Genomic DNA, 22,027 nt, shown 5'->3' with positions numbered 1-22,027 from the left:
GTTTTGGGCATTACTGCCTTTTTGTGTTCAGGGACAGTTGAGAGAGAGGCAAGAAATGTGGAAGAGTGAGTAGGCGAATGTCATGCAACATTGTCCTAGAGATCCACTCCTCTGGCAATATATGCTATGCCCTATCCACTTGGCTGCAGGTTCACCCCATCAGATTCTTTCTTGGTTCTGCTGACCAGGGGTTAAAGGTAGTTATGCTACAACATTTTAGGACATTTACACACAGTTGATAAGTTTGTAAAATCTTTCCTGTCATTTGTGTTTTTTTTCATCCAATAATTGGCCCGACAGTAGGGTCTCACCTGTCATTTAGCTGGTCATCCAGCTGACTAGGCATATCTTACTTGTGAATGTCGTAACTAGAAAAATCATGTCTGGATGGAAATGTTAGCTAACATGGTCCATCATACTAACTTAGATGCCTAACAGACCTCATTTTATGTAACACAGCAAGCAGATAGCCAGAAATCTGCCATTTATATCAGCTGCGCAACATGTATCTGGCATTAGTAGCTTTATCACATCAAGTTCAGCTTCGTTGTCATTATATTGATTTGTTGTACAACATATACATACAGTACATACAGTACTGCAGCACAATGTCACAGTCGCTACAGGAAAAGCAGCAGTTGATACGACCAAAATTATTGTAACGTGTTGCCTTTGAAACTATTATTGTGAAAACGGGAACCAGATCAGAGGAAATTAGAGCAATGGCATCTTCATTTTGGTTAGTCATGAAGACCATAAAACAGCAGTAAGATGGGGTCAGACAGTTCGTGATAATATGACAACATATACTACATATATAGACATTCACATTGAACAGTCATTGTCATTAACTGCATACACTGAGAGAATAGGCAAAACATTTTAGATTTTAAACAGTTAAACAAGTTAACTAGAATGCAACCTGTTGGAAAACAGTTGTGTCATGTCCCTTATTGCAAAAAAACATGTTGCAGATGAGTTGTGTTCATCATCCCAGATTGACTCACATTGATATCAATATCTTGGCTGCCTGTTTGCGTTTACACTACAGATGGGATTTATTTGCTGTCAGTCTCTCTCAGGCAGTCTGTGTGAGGGTGATTGAGCATTTCTTTGGAGACAGGTTACCTCCCACCAGATGACCCAGGCGGTCACCTTACGATCAAAAGTTGAGGTTGTTGCACTCTCGACCTCTTGGTCATGTGGTCACCTCAACTACTTGCAGTTGGTCATTAAATGCAATAAATACATGCAATGTAAATACAAAGCAACTAAGGATTTATTTTCAGTTTGCAATGTGGTTGCTATCCTGTTTTTGCAATGACTGAGCAGAGCTCAACTCAGCTGACACATAGAGTGCAGTTTTTGTTTTTTTTAGAGCACTGGTTTATGAAATTGCTGCACATATCTTTTTTCTGAGCTGAACCTAATGGGGTTCCATCATAATGAAAATAACTGCTAGTTTTAGGACTGTTATTTTCAATTATATCTCAATTGTTGTTATTGGCTCTCTTTGTCTTCCACTATGCTTTGCCCTTTTAATACCTGAGAAAAAAACCCACACCGCCTACATCCTTCCTTTTACCTTTCGACACACACAAGCACGCAAAGAACACAAACCTCTTCCAGGTAGAAATCCTCTCTGCTCTCCTTCAGAGCGAATGCTGCCAGCATCCGTATATATTTGTGTGTGAGTCTCTTCCTCAGTGTGCACCAAACTCTCTCATGCCTTATGTTTATTTTCTCTGTGGGCTTGTCAGTGTGTGTGTGTGTGTGTGTGTGTGTGTGTGTGTGTGTGTGTGTGTGTGTGTGTGTGTGTGTCTGTGTGTGCGTGTGTGGGTGGGTGGGTGGAGAGATGGAGCAGGACATCCAAACATTTGTGTGTTTTCCCTGTGGCGTGGAGTGTGTGAGTGTTTTTCATGTGGAATCCTGTGGCTTTACAAGGCTAACGTCCTGCCAAGCATTCTCTTGATCTCATTGTAAACACACAGCCCTCGTCTAATGCACACATGTAAATGCACTCCGTCCTGCATTTTGGATATGCAAAGACCCTCCTCGGTCATATTGGATTCATACGGACCTTCTATATATAGGCACTACATATTTTCTAGCCTGTTTCTGTTTAATTACACTTTGTCTCCTAAAACTCTAATTACCTTAATAGGGATTATTCCTGCTTTTTTGCGCTAATAGGGGCATTCACAATGCACTCCTTATGCTTCACTTCCCCACTTCTGTCTCTCTGTCGTGCCTTTATCATCTGTGTAGTTCTCTGTCGTCCCCCCGGAGCGCTCGCTGTCTCCTGCTTCTTCTTTGTTTTTCTTTTCTCTCTGTGCTTTTTCCCTCCTCCTTCACAGATGCAATCATCAGTTCAATTGCGAGGGGTTGAGTGAAGTCGTCACGCGCTGCAGAAACGCGGCACAGAGACACACACTCGCTGAGACGACACGTGCACGTGCATCTCTGTGCATGCAGCTGATGTGGCAACACGTGCATGCACATATCCATCTAGAGGAACGTTTTCTCTCATGTGGAGCAACTGCACATTATTCTTCTCAAACCCAGTGGCACATCTTTGCAAGGAGCTTAATTAGATTTGTTAAACTTTATACAAGATTAGATTCAAAACGAAACAGCATCTTGAATTTAAGAAGATTAGCTCTTGTTGTTTAATATTGCCAGAAGCAGTGGATTCATTAAGTTGAGATGAGCTATTTTGTCAGTGAGCACTGGCGATGCACTGTATGTGAGTATGTGCTGTAATGAGTTCCGCTTTGCACATAGAAACAAACAAAACCAAGAACTGCCAGGCTTCAAATTCAAATATTAGCCACACTGATGCTAATATTGAACAAGTCTGACACGTCTCCTGAGCAATTCCAGTCCATTCTGCTTTAGCTAGTCTTTTAACATCTTCCTGGTTAAATAGTCTTCTGACCTGAGCTTTGGTCTTCAGTTCACTCCACAGATTTTTGAGTCAGGGCTTCAATAACCTTCACTTTCATCTGGACGTAGTTTTTCACCAAGATCAACATATGTTTTATTACTCGTACCACCGTGTTTCACTGTGGAGACAGTTTTCTTTGGGTTGTTTGCCTCTCCCGGCTTTCTCGCGCACTTCATGCGTAATCTTACTCCAGGTTGTCCTTACCATACTTCAGTCTGGTTTAAAGGTGTCTCTTCTGCAGAAGTGGAACTTTTCTTGCTTTGCTAGACACATCTCTCACTAGTTCTTTTCAGAGTATTTGAAATTTGTCGTATTCTGTACTGTCTTTGAATTTCTTGATGGTACTTCTCACTCCAGTTCTTGACACTTGAAACACTGTGATAGCTTTGTATATCCATCTCCTGCTTTGTGAACATCAACGATTCTTTATCTCAAGCATCTGATTTCCTTTGTTTTTGGCAGGATAGCTCAAATCCTTGTTGAACATTTTATACTGACAGTAAAGTTGAAGAACCCTTAGTTGTAAATTGATTTCATAACAATTCATTACAGTTTCTTATAATCCCTTTCTACGTAAAAAAAAAAAAAAAAGCACTTGGAATTTTTAATAAGCAAAAGCCAGTCTATCAACATTCTCCTCTTCAGGCACAATGTGTGACAGGTTACCAGCTCCCCTACTTTTAGATTGGGAGGTGGACTAAACCTAAAGATGTATATTTTGCTAGGTGGCTCAGAGTTGGAAAGATATGTTTCTTCTACCATTTGAGAGGATCTGTCTGAATTTCTACAATCACGAACTGTAAGTAGCTTGAAAGTTAATTTCCCATTGCCTCTCTTTGTGTCAGTTGAGGTTACCGTGCTCTCCTTTGTTGAAGCTTAGTTCTTAGTTGTTGGTTCTTGGCCTTGGGTAGATGGGCCCAGATGAGTGAGTGTTGTTTCTGTATTTCAATTTTTTTTTTTTTTCCACTGGAAAGTATTTGAATCTAAACCAGAAATGACATAATTTCCAACAAGTCGCTAGCTGACTAAGCAGCATACATTGCAGTAATTTAAAGTAAAGGTTTCAAAAACTGTCAATGTGCCGTTATGGGTGCATGTCTGATGCAGGGGCGTTAACACCTTTCTTATATCACCACTCTGAAGACCGATGAGCGTTGTCTACAGGTTTACTGACATTCAAAAGGGTAAAACTAAAATCAAGACAAAAAATACAGTCATGACATGCATATGTGCAGCATAATATGCATTTATATACCACCCTGCTACTACATAGCATATGTCTAATTGTCTAATTAATGTCTAATTGATGAGATGAGATAGCCCTTATTTGTCAGTTGCAGGTCTTTTGCCCACAACCGAGATGTGTTATGCGAAGTTGTACTATCGATGCTATCCCAGACGACCTCCAAAATCGCGGGTAACTAGTAGGGGTGCAACGATACTCGTATCGATATTGAACCGTTCGATACAGTGCTTTCGGTTCGGTACGCATATGTATAGAACAATACAAAAATGTTAATTTATTTTATCAACTTTTCTTCTGACAATGCTGTCTGTGTTGAGAGCTCAGTGGATCTGCGTTTGACTACTCCGCCTAGGCTTCACTGCAGATCCACTGAGCGCAGCACAAGCCAGCAAGACAGAAGCTAAGCTCGTTGCAACATGGCAAATTGAACCTCCCCCACCCTCATTCAGATCTGGCCTTTGGAACTATTTTGGTCTTCATGTGACGTATGACCCTGAAGGTAAGCGCGTCATGGACTAAAGTAAAACAGTATGTTGGATGTGCCACGCAATGCTCAATTACATGGGTGGGAACTAGTGCGTTAGCACAGTAAGCTCGTTAACGTGTTGGCCATCCAGCCCCACGCACGGGGCGATCCGCAGTAGCTCGTTAACGGAAATTTGCCGTGTTGTGGCGTTAACGTCATTTCAGATTAACGCTGACAGCACTAGTGGGAACACAACGAATATGACTGCACATGTACTTCGACATCATCCTAGTGCAAAGACAAGTGGAAGCAGACAAAAACAACAAGCATGCATGCTACAAACTTTACCCGAGTCATTTAGACAGCCGTTAGCACATGATTCTCCTTATGGGGACCTGATATGTTTAATATGCTGCTGAGAATATAGCCCAGAAGAAGCGTATAGTATAGCTTTTATTTTGGAAAGAAACATTTCTCTGTAATAAACTCTCTTTTCCAAAGATGAGGGATTTCTCGATCAGATAGATTTTTTTTTTTTATTACTTTGTTGTTTCAGCAACATTAAATTTAAAAACTGTACTTTTGAGTTAAAATATATATTTATAATTTTAATAAATGACAAATTAAAAAAGCATGAACATTTTTTGTATCGAAAAAATATCAAACCATGACACCAAAGTATCGAACTGAACCAAACCGTGAATTTTGTGTATTGTTTTGTTCTTGGCTCCCTCCAAGACCTCCATCTTAATCCATATAGGGACAGAACCTCTGCGACTGCTCCCTCCTGCTCCAGCAAGCTCTTGATCGTTTTTTTGCCTTGATCCCCAGCATGTGTCTGATGAGGTGGCAAAAACAAGTCTAAAATCTGGACTTAAGCCAGCTCTCTTCTTTTCCTCCAGCTTTAGCAAAAGATGATGACATTTTTCTTACATGGAGGAAGTCCTGGTGATGCTCTCGTCATCTGTGCCATGTTTTGTCACAATCAGAAAAACATGGTCAAGTGACATTTGTTACTCAGATGTATGGAAACAAAACAGGAGTTAGACAGAGTTGCTCAGTAAACTGTAACCCGTACAAAGGAAATGTGTCATCTATAACCAGTATAGTAAATGGCCTGCATTTGTATAGCGCTTCACTCAGTCCCTAAGGACCCCAAAGCGCTTTACACTACATTCAGTCATTCATACACTGGCAATGGTAGGTACATTGTAGCCACAGCTCCCCTGGGGCGCACTGACAGAGGCGAGGCTGCCGGACACTGGTGCCACCGGGCCCTCTGACCACCTCCAGTAGGCAAACATGGGGTTAGTATCTTGGCCAAGGATATTTGGCATGCAGCCAGGAGGCAGCCTGGGATCGAACCACCGACCTTCTGATTAGTGGCTGACCTGCTCTGCCACCTGAGCTACAGCCACCCTCTAATATGTAGCAGTTGTGCATGTATTTGTTGTTGTGCATTTAAATTTGACATCTGATTTAACAAACAGCAGTGTTAATATGTGAGAAAATATGTGTTTCTCTGTCTGGCTGTGTATTAAATATAAAGTATATTTAAATTAAAATAATAATTTTTCTTTGTTTTAAATCCGTTTTTATTTAATACAGATGTTTAGGTGTGATTGCATGCTTTTCCATGCAGTAAGACTAGAGAAACAAGTGAGAGACTCATAAAGTCATTTATAAAACCATTGCCTCTAGTTACTGCAGCTAAAGGTGGTTCTACCATCCGTTGAGTCATGGGGTGTATTTAGTTTTTAGCACACTCCTTTTGCATTTTTGGCTTAGATAAATAATGACACGCTGTATGTTATGTGTTGCTGTACATCTGTGGTTGTTATCTGTGATTAAATGTTTTTAAACCCAGTAAAGACCAGATCATTTTTATTGTGTCCTAGCACATAAACCTTAGAAATGTTAGTGTGTGGAGTTGAATGGTTTCTCTCTGTGCTCCCAGCAGTACACTGAGACACGAAAAAACTCCCATCTAAGCTGACAGCAGAAATGTTTCTATGCATTCCTACGGCAGCAAGCCTCTCTCCCGAGCTCCGTTTGTGCTGTAATTGCTCAGATCAATGGCAATTACGCCCTCCTCCTCCTCTCATCCCACTTCACACAAACATCCATACTCATACTAACAGAGTAGCAAGTGTACACAGTCAGGCTCTGGCAGACACTGGGGGAAGCATGCAAAATGACACAAACGCTCGCACAAACACACATATATATGAAGCAAACAATGGTGCAGATAATGATTTTCTTGTCGTCTCTTTGTGTGTGACATGGTTTCAGTTTTGTAATTTTCCATCAAATTAAAGAAAAACTAAAAGTCCTTGGGAGAAGCACACACACACACACACACACACACACACACAGATATGATTACAGAGTGGAGTGCATTGCATTAGAGATAATCATGTTTACAGTTGTAAACTTTCTCCTCTTTGCTCATGCACCGCAAACAATAACCTCTACCTCATTAGACTGTGTGTATTTGTGTGTTGTTTATTTGCCTGTGTGAATCAGTGTGCACAACATGGTAGCATTAACCTCTGTCTGTCATTTTCCTCTGTGACTCATATCTATTCTCATCTAATTCAATCTGACTCCATGATAAGCTGTGTGTGTGTGTGTGTGGAGTGTGGTCTATCCATCGTCTTATCTGCCTTATCAGTTTCACTTTAGCCTGTTTTTCTCTCTATCAACTCTTAATTTACCATAGAAATCACTTGTTATAGTCTTAATCACACTTCAGTTAAACATTTAAAGGGTTGTGCTCTTTTGCTCTCTTTCCCTCTTCTCTGTGTTGATTAATCAGAGTAAGATTGCCATTGATGTTAACTCAGGTGTAGGGCTTGATTTGGACTGTGGCACATTGATTCACATCTTGGACTTGTATGCTTGTCATTAAACCTATTTAATTCTGGGTTCTCTACTTCCACAGATCCTCTTCATAGCTGCTATCATTTTCTTCTTACTAATTCTCTACGCTTTCACTAACTTTGCTCAATCCATCCTCATCGTTCTCTTTCATTTTCTTCAGGTCCTGAAAGTGCTCCTTCCATCTTCTCAATAAACTTGAGTCACTCGTTAGCACATTTCCATCTCTGTCCTTTATCGCTCTGACCTGCTGCACATCCTTTCCAGCTTGATCTTTCTGCATAGCCAATCGGTAAAAGTCCTTTCATCCTTGGTAACTGTCCAGGCTCACATACAACTTTTTCTTCTTTGGGTTTTCCACCTTTCTCTTTGTCTTGTCTCTAGCTTCCCAGTACGATTTTCTAGTTAGACCAAGGTTATTATCAGGTCTGCTGAAAAACTGATACTGTACCTGCAGAATGTGCAGCATTTTACTTTCTCACCTGAGAAAAAGTCACTTTCTGATTTTGACTTTCCATGACTCTTTCCTTTGGGTCACCATTTGTCAAAAGGCTTTTAGGCTATAAGAAGATCTCTCATGGACTGTAATAAGCATATTTATGCTATTGGAAGTATATTCTCCCCTTGGCATGGCACCACCAACAAGCAAAATCCACACATCTGTAGAGTTACAGTATGTGAGTTATGAACTAGTGTTGTGCTGGCCTGAGAGAGTCTGGACCTTTATTGTGTCAGTGCTGTGTGTTCTTCGACTGATTTGCCTCATCTCCCGAGTCTCAAATGCTTTTGCAGATCCGTTTAAAAACACATTGTTGCCCCTCCCATGTCTCAGTAAACCATGATAAATAGCATGTGTACTGCAGGTTTTCCTAACATGAAGCTAATTATCTACTTAATGGGACTATTTTCTCTTTTTCCATTACTGCACGCTGAGGCAAAATGAACCTTCAAGTGTGAGAGCTTATTTGGAGGCAGTTCTGTCAAAATGGAGGGAGCTAAAAACAGCTTTTCTGAAAGCATTCAGAACCATGGAGTTCAGAAGCTATGAGAGGAACAGGAAACATGGGAATACTGGGGTTGGCACTGTTAGATCTCTCACACCTGTTTCACATGCTACCAGCCTTTGAAATTGCCATCATTAGTTGATATCAATTCCGTTGATATTGCCAGTTAGGTGGCCTCTTCCACCAGTAATAATAGCATTATTGTGTTTAGTTAGTGTTTCCTCATAGACTATAAATCAAAGACACTGTCCAGGTATAAAAATAATGCCATTTATTTGTTAGAGCAGTAGACAGGAAGGTGTTGGAAAAGTCACACTCACAAAATGATCCAGTGCTGACTTGAACCCAGGATGCTGCAGTAAAGACTTTGATTTGATTTGGTCACATGCTCAGCTAAGATATAGAACTCCACGGATGTTAATTCTAAAGTCTTGTCCACATATAAAGTTATTTACTTCTCATGCATCACTTGAAGCTCACAATTGATCACTGGTAGATTTTCCAAGTTCTAGTCTACTTCACTATATGGCTTTTAACTGCATTGTCATTTATTGCCACATCACTGCTAGTTTCTTCCTGATTTCCTTACCTTAAATAAAAAAAAATCCATTTCCATGTACACCTCATTAGAATTTGATACATAATCACCAGTTATAATAATTTGGTTTGCCAGAATGATTTTGCAATAATCTCCTGAGAGATCTAGAGAATACAGACTGGAGCTGATGGCATTTATATATGGTTTTACAGATGTGTTCTTTAGGAAAACATCTATCGACTTCTTCAAAAAGTATACAGTCATGGTAAAAAGAACATCCACCCCCTCTCAGTTTTATATATCATGATATAATAAAAAATATGGTCCTTATTAAAGGTCACACCATTTTAGTGGTTTAAACTGAGGTAAATAATAATGACTGATCATCTTCAAATATTATGTATTACATATGTCAAGGTTCACCAACAGAAAGCTTCTTTCCTCAAAAGAACATGGCAGCACAACCTAGGTTTGCAAAGTTGCATTTGAACAAACAGCAAGTCTTTTTGAACAGTTGTCCTTTGGACAGATGACACCGAAGTGGAGATATTTGTTGTGTTTTGCTGTGTTTGGGTTTCAGTGAACATAATGCTGTGTATTATAATCAAACACCACATTAAAACTGGTTAGCACAGCAGTGGAAATGTGATCATTTAAGTTTGCTTTTTTTATAGTCATAGCACCTGAGCTCGTTGGAGTCACTGAGTGGACCATGAACTCCTCTTTATACCAAAGTATTCTGGAGTCCAGTATGTTGCCCAACAGGACATGATCCCAAGCACTCCAGCAAATCTCCAACAGAATTGATGCAAAAGAAAAGCATCCAGGGGTTGCAACAGCCCTGTTGGACTGAATTGCTGTGGTAGCAACGTAAGAGAGTTGTGTATAAATGAATGCCCGCAAAGCACAATGAACTGAAGCAACATTAAGAAACAGGGCCAAACTTCTTCCACAGTGATGTGAGAGACTAACAAACCCATACAGAAACGAATAACTTTATATTACTGTTGTACAAAGATTGTTTCACAAGCATCAACGGATGAGTTTTCTACATACTGCTATTCATTTTAGCTTAACTTTTTGTTTAACTGTAACTGTGGCTCATCCAGGTTAGTTTTTGCTGTGGTGTGGTCTGCTGTGCTTTTATAGTACAAAAGAAGGAACAGGTTGTGAAAGGCAGGTTGTTCATATGTCCTTTCATATGCAGAGCCTGGGGTTTGAGTGTAAGGGTGTAGGCACATGCTAGCGTCATGGAGACGCAGAGGCTTGTGTGGTGCGCTGATGAGGAGACGATTACGTCAAATTTGTAATGTAATCAATTACCTTTGTTTGTTTGGCCCCCAACACTCAACAAAAATTGAATGGCAATGAGGGGATGGCTCTTATAATCACACAGAAACACTCAGCAGTACAAAACACAAAGTCCATCTGTCACAAGAAAGCTCGCTAAGCATTTCAAAGTGTGCAGGCCTGCTGGGAGGAGTGTCCATATGTGTGCTTATGTGCATGCTTGTTTGTGTTGGTTGGAGGATGTTGGAGGAGGAGAGTGGGTGGGATGATCTGTGTCACTTTGTATTACATCATATCCTGCAAAGGAATCGCACTGGCACAAAATAATCCAGACAGGAAAGGAGGGATCCATGATTATGGAGAAAAAATGGACTAATTTGATGTTATGTAATGGGAGCACTTTCCTAACATGACTGCTATCCTGACATTTCTGATTCATAAACCTTACCTTCAACATTGGCTATACTGTTTTTTGTCAACACAAACCTAATATCACTAACTGAACAATGGCACCCAACACTATGATGACAGACAGCAGGCTTTAACAAGGGAATGTAACTTTTTCTGAAATTCCACTAAACACAGTTTGTCAGATATCACCCCATAGCTTTTGCTTAAAAATAGCATCAGCCTGTTCGTTTGTTTTCTCTGCTGCTTCACTTGAGTGACAGGCGGGTTAGGCAAGCAGCCTTAGTTTTGTCCTCCATAGCACTGATTGCTTAAAACTTCTCTGGAGTTTTTACCAAAGGTCTCCACTAGGTCTACTTACCAAAAGGACTAATTAAGCGACACTACTGACAGGCCAATCAGTGGCATGCAGTCTGGTGACGTCACATCTTCAGATCGACAAAGCTCACTCGAAACTCCAGCCAAGCAGGTACTAAAAAAGTACCAGGTACAGGTACAATAGAAAACCCTAAAAACCAAGAAAAGCTAAGTCAAGTCGAGCTAGTAGGTACTAGTTTAAAAGAAGCTGTAGTGACAGTTTAACAGGACTTGCTGGTTTAATTTATTTCATAGCAATAAGGAACAGGAATAGTAAGTGGAAATGGCAGTCACCAAACTGTATCTCTATAAACCAGATACAGACCAAACACTGAATAACCATTAGGTGACCGTCTTTTCTCTACATTTAGTCTTGGTTGAAATATAGTTCTGAACTTTGCTCAAATGTTTGATTACTAAGCTTTCATTCTCTCGTCTGGCATTTTTATCAAAATGGAGCTTTTATCGTGTATATAAGGCATAATTTCAAAATGTGTTTTATTTGAGAACTCGAAACTTAATGTTTTAGTTCTTTTATGTTTGAAAAAGAAGATTAGCAAAGCTTGGAGTTTCATCCACAATGAGGTGTGTCAAGTTCTGGAGTTCACAGCAGTTACAATAAATTCCTACAGTGACAGGACTCTGGAAAAAGTGTCAAATCATTCAAACAGACTTCCCAAGCTGCTCCAGCAGCATTACTTCATTCAGCGCTGTCACAGAATGTTCAACTGGAGATTCAATGACTGCTCGTGAGCAACAGAATGAGTTAGTGAACTGCAGTATCCTGTTACCAAAATACATTACTTCTGGTGGTTCTTGTGAGCTTTGGGAAGAATGAAAGCCCAATATGAAAGCAGGATTTATCCCTGTTTTGATTGCCTGGAACATTGTCAACATACCCAGCATGCAGTGGGTGGGTAGATGGAAGAACAAACATTTTGCCTGCTGGGATCTTAAAGCATTGATGCTCAGAGCCAGACTCTTTCCTAAAAATCTAAAAGGGGTGTGGTATCATTTTGAACAACTGTGGCAGGTTGTTGCTTCATCAGTGTCCACTCTGTCCGCTCTGTATTCAGCAGGAACTAAAGCAACATTGTACATGATGGTTTAGTATTAAGCATGGTCTGTCACTGCTCTAACGTTTCGTCTTCATAGCGGCATGCACGCACATACACAACCTCAGACACATGTGGGGATTAAGAATTAAATGTCACATTACTCAGCAAGGCCGGCTATATAAAAGTTGTTGGATTTAATCAGCGTCTGAAACATGTCTGTGAATGCATTATGATCCTGGATTATCATTTTAGCAGAACCTTTATTTGAGCTTCGCTGTCTGCTTCACCTTTTGCTAAAAGACCATACAGTAAAAGATGCTAAATGTTTCAGGTAAACATGTAGTCAGTGTGTATGCAAAGCTTTAAACATAAATGCAGATAAACTGCCGTTGGCTCTGCTTTCACTGCTTCAACATCAGTTACCATCTGCACTTTGTGTGGAAACAGAGCTAGCATTAGCAAGTAAACGTGTACTTATTATCTTAGCAGATGAATTTTCTTTGCTAAACAAACTCAGCTTCAAACATCTGCAGAAATAATATTAATATTAATATATTAATATAATAAATATATAAAAACTGCTTTTGCTCATTTTTGCTTTTTTTTCTATAAACTCTTTAATAGCATCTGAGTAATCTTTACCTGCAAAAAATAAGTACGCTATCACATTTCAGTGATGACATCCCTCTAAATCCTAATCTGCTAAAGTTGTTTTCTTATTTCTAATTCACATTGTTCAACATGTTTAATAAATTTGAGTTATACAACACCAGACTTTAGTTACATGATATCCACCTTTTTTTTTCGGAAACACTATTCAGACACTCAAATTAGTTTCATATTAAAAGCCTTTGAAGCAGCTGAAAGCACATTATCCCCCCTTTACCTGGAAGGTATTTAATGTAAGAATCTACCAGAAGTGATGTGGGTAATACATAAATAAACAAACAACACTTTCAGGGACTTTTACAAAAGTTTATCTTCACCTCAGACAAACCCATCTGAAGACTTTCTAAAGGCATGCCAAATAATAAGGCTCCAGGCCCAGATCGATTTGCAGCAGAATTCTATAACGAATTCTGGACAATTTTGTCACCAACGGTCCACAGAATGTTGCAGGAATTCAAAGAAAATGGCAGACTACCACCAAAGTATGCCAACATTAGTCTCCCACTAAAACCAGGCAAAGCTCTGTATTTGCTACCAGTTATTCTCCAATATCCCTAATTAACGTTGACCTTAAAATAATCTGCAAAGCTCTCTCGAAGACTAGGGAAGATGACACCCTTCATAATGCATCGTGAACAAATGGTTTTATTAAACGGGCTTTAAAAGGACTTTTGTAACTTAAACAAATTTGGTTTTAGAAACTTTTTCATAAACTCATTAAAAATATACAGTTTCCCAACAACATGTGCTCGGACAAATGACCAAACATCTTCAAGCTTCTGTCTCTAGAGGGAAACAAGGCAGGGATGCCCACTCTCCCTCTCAGTGTTTGCAATTTTTAACAAACCACTAGCAGCAGCAATTAGACAGGCTATACTGATTAAGGGTGTAAAATACAAGAATGTAGGACATAAAATCAGTATTTATGCTAATGTATTACTTTTTCTCCAGCATTTCCAAACAAATATCTCTGAGGTAATTACATTGATAAACTCTTTAAGAGTTGCAGATTATTAAAAAATCTGCAGTTATTCCGATTAGTTGCTCCATCTATAATTATTCTTCTACCCCATTGCAATCTGTAAATATTAATTATTTAGGTATCAGTGTTTCTCCTAGGCTTGCAGATTTAACAAAACTAAACCACATCCCACTTTTAAAGAAAGACAATCTGGCTCACTACTTTCCTTAGCCAACAGGTTAGAATACATCTCAAGATGGTTAAAACATAGCCTCTTGCATGATCCCTGGCACTTTGCAATAATGTAAAGATTTCGGACCCACCATTCATTAGCTCAAACATTAGATGATATGTATGCTTTAAAAGCATTAATATTAGCTAATCTCTGACAGTATTGGGAGTTGACGAAGTCTTCACTGAACCCATGCAAACATACACCCATCTGAAACAATCCTAACATCTTACAAAACAATAATATGATACATTTTTCAGGCTGGAGTTGTAAAGGACTTTAATACTTGGAACATATATTTGAAGGAATAGAATTTATCCGTTTGACACAAGAATAGTGTTGCAGGGTGTGGTTTGTGGCTCAGCTGCAGGGGAGGGATGGAGAAATGGGTTCAGGGTTACTTAGATTCTCATGATGTGTACATATGGACTTGGGTATGGATATAATGGACGATGTCCAGAGGGGGAGCTGTTCATTCAGCCTCACCTCTGGTGCTGGTGCGGGGCTGTGGCTCCTCACCCCACAGGTGTTCACACAGGTGTACACACAGGTACCCACAGACACATGCTATCTTGGGCTGCTGCCTCAAAAATATCTTGTGTTATTAGTGCTCTGTGATGTTCAGTAACATTGTCATTGTTTTTTATGTATATGTTGGTTGTTGCTGTGGTTACTTTGCTTCTTTTCTTTTGTTGGCGTTCAAGCAGATTCTCAGTGGGGGGTTTTTCTCTCTCTATCCCTTTTATTCTCCTCTATTTTTTCTCCCTCTCCCTCCATTGATTTTTTCCCCCCAAATTCACTGTGTCTTTTTTTTTCCTTTTCCACCCCCTGATCTTGTCCATTGTGGTTGCAATAATCCAAAATAAAGAATTCCAACCACGTTCTAATAAAATATGACTATCAAGTGGATCATTATAGCAAATGCCATAATAGTCCACTTGTGAAAGTAAATCTACAGGGAGTGCAGAATTATTAGGCAAGTTGTATTTTGAGGAATAATGTTATTATTGAACAACAACCATGTTCTCAACGAACCCAAAAAACTCATTAACATCAAAGCTGAATGTTTGTGGAAGTAGTTTTTAGTTTGTTTTTAGTTTTAGCTATTTTAGGGGGATATCTGTGTGTGCAGGTGACTATTACTGTGCATAATTATTAGGCAACTTAACAAAAAACAAATATATACCCATTTCAATTATTTATTTTTACCAGTGAAACCAATATAGCATCTCCACATTCACAAATATACATTTCTGACATTCAAATACAAAACAAAAACAAATCAGCGACCAATATAGCCACCTTTCTTTGCAAGGACACTCAAAAGCCTGCCATCCATGGATTCTGTCAGTGTTTTGATCTGTTCACCATCAACATTGCGTGCAGCAGCAACCACAGCCTCCCAGACACTGTTCAGAGAGGTGTACTGTTTTCCCTCCTTGTAAATCTCACATTTAATGATGGACCACAGGTTCTCAATGGGGTTCAGATCAGGTGAACAAGGAGGCCATGTCATTAGTTTTTCTTCTTTTATACCCTTTCTTGCAGCCACGCTGTGGAGTACTTGGACGCGTGTGATGGAGCATTGTCCTGCATGAAAATCATGTTTTTCTTGAAGGATGCAGACTTCTTCCTGTACCACTGCTTGAAGAAGGTGTCTTCCAGAAACTGGCAGTAGGACTGGGAGTTGAGCTTGACTCCATCCTCGACCCGAAAAGGCCCCACAAGCTCATCTTTGATGATACCAGCCCAAACCAGTACTCCACCTCCACCTTGCTGGCATCTGAGTCGGACTGGAGCTCTCTGCCCTTTACCAATCCAGCCACGGGCCCATCCATCTGGCCCATCAAGACTCACTCTCATTTCATCAGTCCATAAAACCTTAGAAAAAACAGTCTTGAGATATTTCTTGGCCCAGTCTTGACGTTTCAGCTTGTGTGTCTTGTTCAGTGGTGGTCGTCTTTCAGCCTTTCTTACCTTGGCCATGTCTCTGAGTATTGCACACCTTGTGCTTTTGGGCACTCCAGTGATGTTGCAGCTCTGAAATATGGCCAAACTGGTGGCAAGTGGCATCTTGGCAGCTGCACGCTTGACTTTTCTCAGTTCATGGGCAGTTATTTTGCGCCTTGGTTTTTCCACACGCTTCTTGCGACCCTGTTGACTATTTTGAATGAAACGCTTGATTGTTCGATGATCACGCTTCAGAAGCTTTGCAATTTTGAGACTGCTGCATCCCTCTGCAAGATATCTCACTATTTTTGACTTTTCTGAGCCTGTCAAGTCCTTCTTTTGACCCATTTTGCCAAAGGAAAGGACGTTGCCTAATAATTATGCACACCTGATATAGGGTGTTGATGTCATTAGACCACACCCCTTCTCATTACAGAGATGCACATCACCTAATATGCTTAATTGGTAGTAGGCTTTCAAGCCTATACAGCTTGGAGTAAGACAACATGCATGAAGAGGATGATGTGGACAAAATACTCATTTGCCTAATAATTCTGCACTCCCTGTATTTGTCTTGTTTTGGCATTCAGAAAACAATTCTGATTGCTAAACTGCCGAACAGGACGGCGGGGAAAGAAGTGATCTAGGTAATCTAGATTAACATAAACCTGTAGCAACCAGAAATATTACCTGAAGGCCAGGAAGAATGCCCAACAGATTCATCAATTTGATCATTACATCTTTTGCCATACTGATCCACTTGATTGTTCAATCTTTATTATTTATTAATTTGTTACTTTTAAGTCATTACAATCGAAACGGACAGGACCGGGGGTTAGGAAAGAGCAAAAAAACTTTTTTTAAATGTGTGGAAATAATATATAAAGGAAAAGTAACTCTAAATATATTGAAAATATTAACTTCATACAGTAGACCAGTAGCTATTGGGCCTAAGTAATGCATGCCAAAGATTTTAGCTTGATGTTTTCTATAGCAAAAAACATATAGCTTCACAAAACATTTTGAAATAATTTACAGCATTTCTTTATTGATCATTAACATAATGACTAATTAACTGCATAAAATATTTACACAGAGCTTGGGATCATTTCAAGTGGAGGTGTATGAGGATCCACGCTCAGTATGTTACCTGCAGTAGATGCAGTAGGCCACAGCTCAGGCTGCACTGTGGACATGGTCAGCAGCAACACAGATTTAACCTGAAAAACCTCCATATAAGTTTAAATGTGTAACTCTAATATGACATTTTTTGGTTAGGTTCACACATTCTCCTTGAGAAATGTTATAACAGATTAATTATAAAGCCAAAGTCTGTGTGTATCAGAGTTGATTTGAAAGGTACTATCATCTATTTTCTGAAACTTTATTTCCTTAGCATCTAGCTATAATCCAACTTAACCATAACCGTAGCCAGGGATGTTATGTTAATATGTACCTTCAAACTTCAACTTATCTGTCTAACCTGCAGGGAAGCCTCATTGCAGAAAACCTCTATGTGTTTTTTGGTCTTCACGGCCATTGTTTCAATGTTTTTCTGCAGAGAAGCAATGGTGTTAAGTTTGGTGTTCTCAGCAAATTTTTTGCATAACTTCATCTAGTATCAAACTGAGAGGAGGTCCAATTAGCTGGAATAATGCAAGGCTGGGATGCACACCACTGTAATTATCCCAAATTATTTATAGTAGGCTGTAAAACAGAGATTCAGGAATTCCCCTTTTAACAACAGGACTGCATTACCAGTGTGACAGATGCCCTTATAGCCCCAACAGATCTGCAGCCTGCACAAACACACGTGTGTGTGTGTGTGTGTGTGTGTGTGTGTGTGTGTGTGTGTGTGTGTGTGTGTGTGTGTGTGTGTGTGTGTGTGTGTTTGTAATGAAGGTAAACTCTTCTTTAGGACCTTTCTGCCTTCTCACGCAAATCAGCAAATTTTTGCTGGTGGGAATAGACCCTCCTCCCATCCTGCTGCTATGGCAACCAGTGAACTGTGTTACATACCAGTAGGTTTAGTGTGTCTGTGTGTGTATATGTGTTTGTGCATTGGTGTGTACAAAAAGGATGGAGCAGCTGGAAAGGGACGCATACACAATGTCTGATGCATATTTGAGTCCTGCTGCACCCACATCTATGTGCACGTTGGCTTCATACCTGGACACACCTGTCTCTCCCTCACACTACATCTTTGGATCTAAACTGAGAGCTTAGTGCATGAAAGTACTCACTGCCAGCTGTTTGCATACCAGAGGCTTTGCAGCAGTACTTGGCTGCCTCTCGTGCCTCGGTGTGCAGCTCTGCATTCTTCAGCTCTGCAGGGGATGTTTACATTTCCAAACTCTCCTGGTGGAAAGAAACGACCCAAAGCTGACAGACCCGAGTCAGAGGGTTCAGGAGCATGGAGACATGGACATGTGTATTTGCTAATTCATAGTTTTTGCATCTGTGTCTGCGGGTTCTTGCCCCATGTCTGCCAGAGGACTGTCTGTACAGAAACCGTTCCGACAAAAACAGTAAACTGGGCGCTTTTTTTTCACACTTCATGTAACGATTACTTCTGATCAGTTACATAACTGACACACACTACCTCCTCTTTTCCACTTCTTGTTAATGCTGCTGGCATGGATCAGTTACAGTGGGGCAAAAAAGTATTTAGTCAGCCACCGATTGTGCAAGTTCCCCCACTTAAAATGATGACAGAGGTCAGTAATTTGCACCAGAGGTACACTTCAACTGTGAGAGACAGAATGTGAAAAAAAAATCCATGAATTCACATGGTAGGATTTGTAAAGAATTTATTCGTAAATTAGGGTGGAAAATAAGTATTTGGTCACCTCAAACAAGGAAAATCTCTGGCTCTCACAGACCTGTAACGTCTTCTGTAAGAAGCTTTTCTGTCCCCCACTCGTTACCTGTATGAATGGCACCTGTTTGAACTCATCATCTGTATAAAAGACACCTGTCCACAGCCGCAAACAGTCAGACTCCAAACGCCGCCATGGCCAAGACCAAAGAGCTTTCGAAGGACACCAGGAAAAGTATTGTAGACCTGCACCAGACTGGGAAGAGTGAATCTACAATAGGCAAGCAGCTTGGTGTGAAAAATTCAACTGTGGGAGCAATCATCAGAAAATGGAAGACATACAAGACCACTGATAATCTCCCTCGATCTGGGGCTCCACGCAAGATCTCATCCCGTGGGGTCAAAATGATCATGAGAACGGTGAGCGAAGATCCCAGAACCACACGGGGGGACCTGGTGAATGACCTGCAGAGAGCTGGGACTAAAGTAACAAAGGTCACCATCAGTAACACACTACAACGGCAGGGAATCAAATCCCGCAGTGCCAGACGTGTTCCGCTGCTGAAGCCAGTGCATGTCCAGGCCCGTCTGAAGTTTGCCAGAGAGCACATGGATGATACAGCAGAGGATTGGGAGAATGTCATGTGGTCAGATGAAACCAAAGTAGAACTTTTTGGTATAAACTCAACTCGTCGTGTTTGGAGGAAGAAGAATACTGAGTTGCATCCCAAGAACACCATACCTACTGTGAAGCATGGGGGTGGAAACATCATGCTATGGGGCTGTTTTTCTGCCAAGGGGACAGGACGACTGATCCGTGTTAAGGACAGAATGAATGGGGCCATGTATTGTGAGATTTTGAGCCAAAACCTCCTTCCATCAGTGAGAACTTTGAAGATGAAACGAGGCTGGGTCTTCCAACATGGCAATGATCCAACACACACCACCCGGGCAACAAAGGAGTGGCTCCGTAAGAAGCATTTGAAAGTCCTGAAGTGGCCTAGCCAGTCTCCAGACCTCAACCCCATAGAAAATCTGTGGCGGGAGTTGAAAGTCCGTGTTGCTCGGCGACAGCCCCAAAACATCACTGCTCTCGAGAAGATCTGCATGGAGGAATGGGCCAAAATACCAGCTACTGTGTGTGCAAACCTGGTAAAGACCTATAGTAAACGTTTGACCTCTGTTATTGCCAACAAAGGTTATGTTACAAAGTATTGAGTTGTATTTTTGTTATTGACCAAATACTTATTTTCCACCCTGATTTACCAATAAATTCTTTACAAATCCTACCATGTGGATTCATGGATTTTTTTTTTCACATTATGTCTCTCACAGTTGAAGTGTACCTCTGGTGCAAATTACTGACCTCTGTCATCATTTTAGGTGGGGGAACTTGCACAATCGGTGGCTGACTAAATACTTTTTTGCCCCACTGTATACATAAATTGTTCTATGCTTGCAGCGCATTACACAGTGGACGATGGTAATTGGGAGATGGGTCTGTCACTCTCAGGAGGTTTACTGTAAAGGGCCACACTTTAACACAAACCACAATCACGTTTAGGGCCCAAACTTAACCAATGAGCAAAAATCACAATAAAAGCAAAAAAAGATGGATGGCTGGATTATGAAGTTCAAACTAACGTTGTTTGCATACAGCAAACTAGCTCAGTAGCTCATTGTAGTCTTTCTGTCTCTGTGCTGAGAGAGCACAGTACAAGAGCCCCTGTGTACCAGGTGACATCATCACACAGCAACTTTTATTATGTTGGCCGTTACCTGCTGCAGTCTCTTGAACGATAGGTGTCGCTATTCCAAAACCTCCTGCAGAAATGGCAGCTAGCAACAGTAAATGTGACAATCTGACACCAGCTTTGTAGTACGGTGTCTAGTGAGGTCTTTAAACTTGCCATTCCCAACCTGTAAAATGCTCCTGTGAGACACTACATGGATGGTTCATCTCCTGGTTTTTCAATGGGTACCCCCACCCTAAGCACTGCTGGTTTAAATGATCTGGAGGGACTATGGCGACATTGCCTGCGGCGTGCAAAGGAACCAATGCCGCGGGTATACTGGGGCCCTCGGGCATCAGTTTGCACAAATATATTTGTGCAAACTGATATATTTGTGCAAAACTGTGACTTTTCAGCTTTTAGCCCAAATGCAACATGTTAGAATGACTCTCAGCTACTCTGCATACAGTAGATTTTAGTGCGTAGGTACACAGGGACACACATCATAAACAGTTTCCTACAGGGGGAAAAAAGCAGGTTTACAATGATGAACATATGATCCCTGAAAGCTGGAATACATTTTTTTAACGTTTTAACATTAAAGTGTTGATTGCTGAAGTCATGGGACCTTGCATCTACAATTTTAGCCACAGGTAAAGAGGTTGAAATGATCTTGAAATAATATACTTGCAAAACTTCTTGGTTTGCTTATGTTTCCAGGGTTTTCTTTTTTCCCCTTTTCGTGTGCCTCCTTTGTTGTCCTGTCAGCATCTTGTTTAAGTTTATTCTTGGACTCTCTCTTTTTTTTTTTTTTTTTTCTCTTTTTTCTTTCTGTGATCGTGGCTCAAGAGTTGGGAGCTCGCCTTGTAATCGGAAGGTTGCCGGTTCGAGCCCCGGCTTGGACAGTCTCGGTCGTTGTGTCCTTGGGCAAGACACTTCACCCGTTGCCTACTGGTGGTGGTCAGAGGGCCCGGTGGCGCCAGTGTCCGGCAGCCTCGCCTCTGTCAGTGCGCCCCAGGGTGGCTGTGGCTACAATGTAGCTGCCATCACCAGTGTGTGAATGTGTGTGTGAATGGGTGGATGACTGGTTGTGTAAAGCGCTTTGGGGTCCTTAGGGACTAGTAAAGCGCTATACAAATACAGGCCATTTACCATTTACCATTTACTTTGAAGGTTAATTCCTCATGTGGTTTTCTGTTTTTTTTTTGTTCTTGACTGAGTTCACGTGTGCACTTTTATCCTACTGTGTGTATTCACTCTGGATTTGCTTCCCCGGTCTTTGACACGTCATAGTTGTTTCAAGTGCCAGTTCCTTCTGTTGTCTCTCTGTGTTTTGAATGAACTTTTGGTTTCTGCCAGCGTTTTTTGGTATAAATTATGCCATGAGTCTGCATTTAGTTCCAGCCTTCCTAGCTCAAAGGATATCTTGACTGATATAGATCTCATAGACAGAGCTACAAATGTAAATTT

At 40.7% G+C, this 22,027-nt stretch overlaps 1 protein-coding gene across 3 annotated transcripts in view; it reads left to right on the top strand.

The window, feature by feature from the left end:
- Positions 1-22,027, top strand: part of slc24a3 (solute carrier family 24 member 3) — a 125,472-nt gene that overhangs the window by 48,716 nt on the left and 54,729 nt on the right. The window lies entirely within an intron of this gene.

The sequence above is a fragment of the Aulonocara stuartgranti genome, assembly GCF_965226115.1.
Source record: "Aulonocara stuartgranti genome assembly, chromosome: 13".
NCBI classification, from domain to species: Eukaryota; Metazoa; Chordata; class Actinopteri; order Cichliformes; family Cichlidae; genus Aulonocara; species Aulonocara stuartgranti.
Note: the sequence above shows the minus strand (reverse complement) of the source record. Positions and strands in the feature narration are given on the sequence as shown.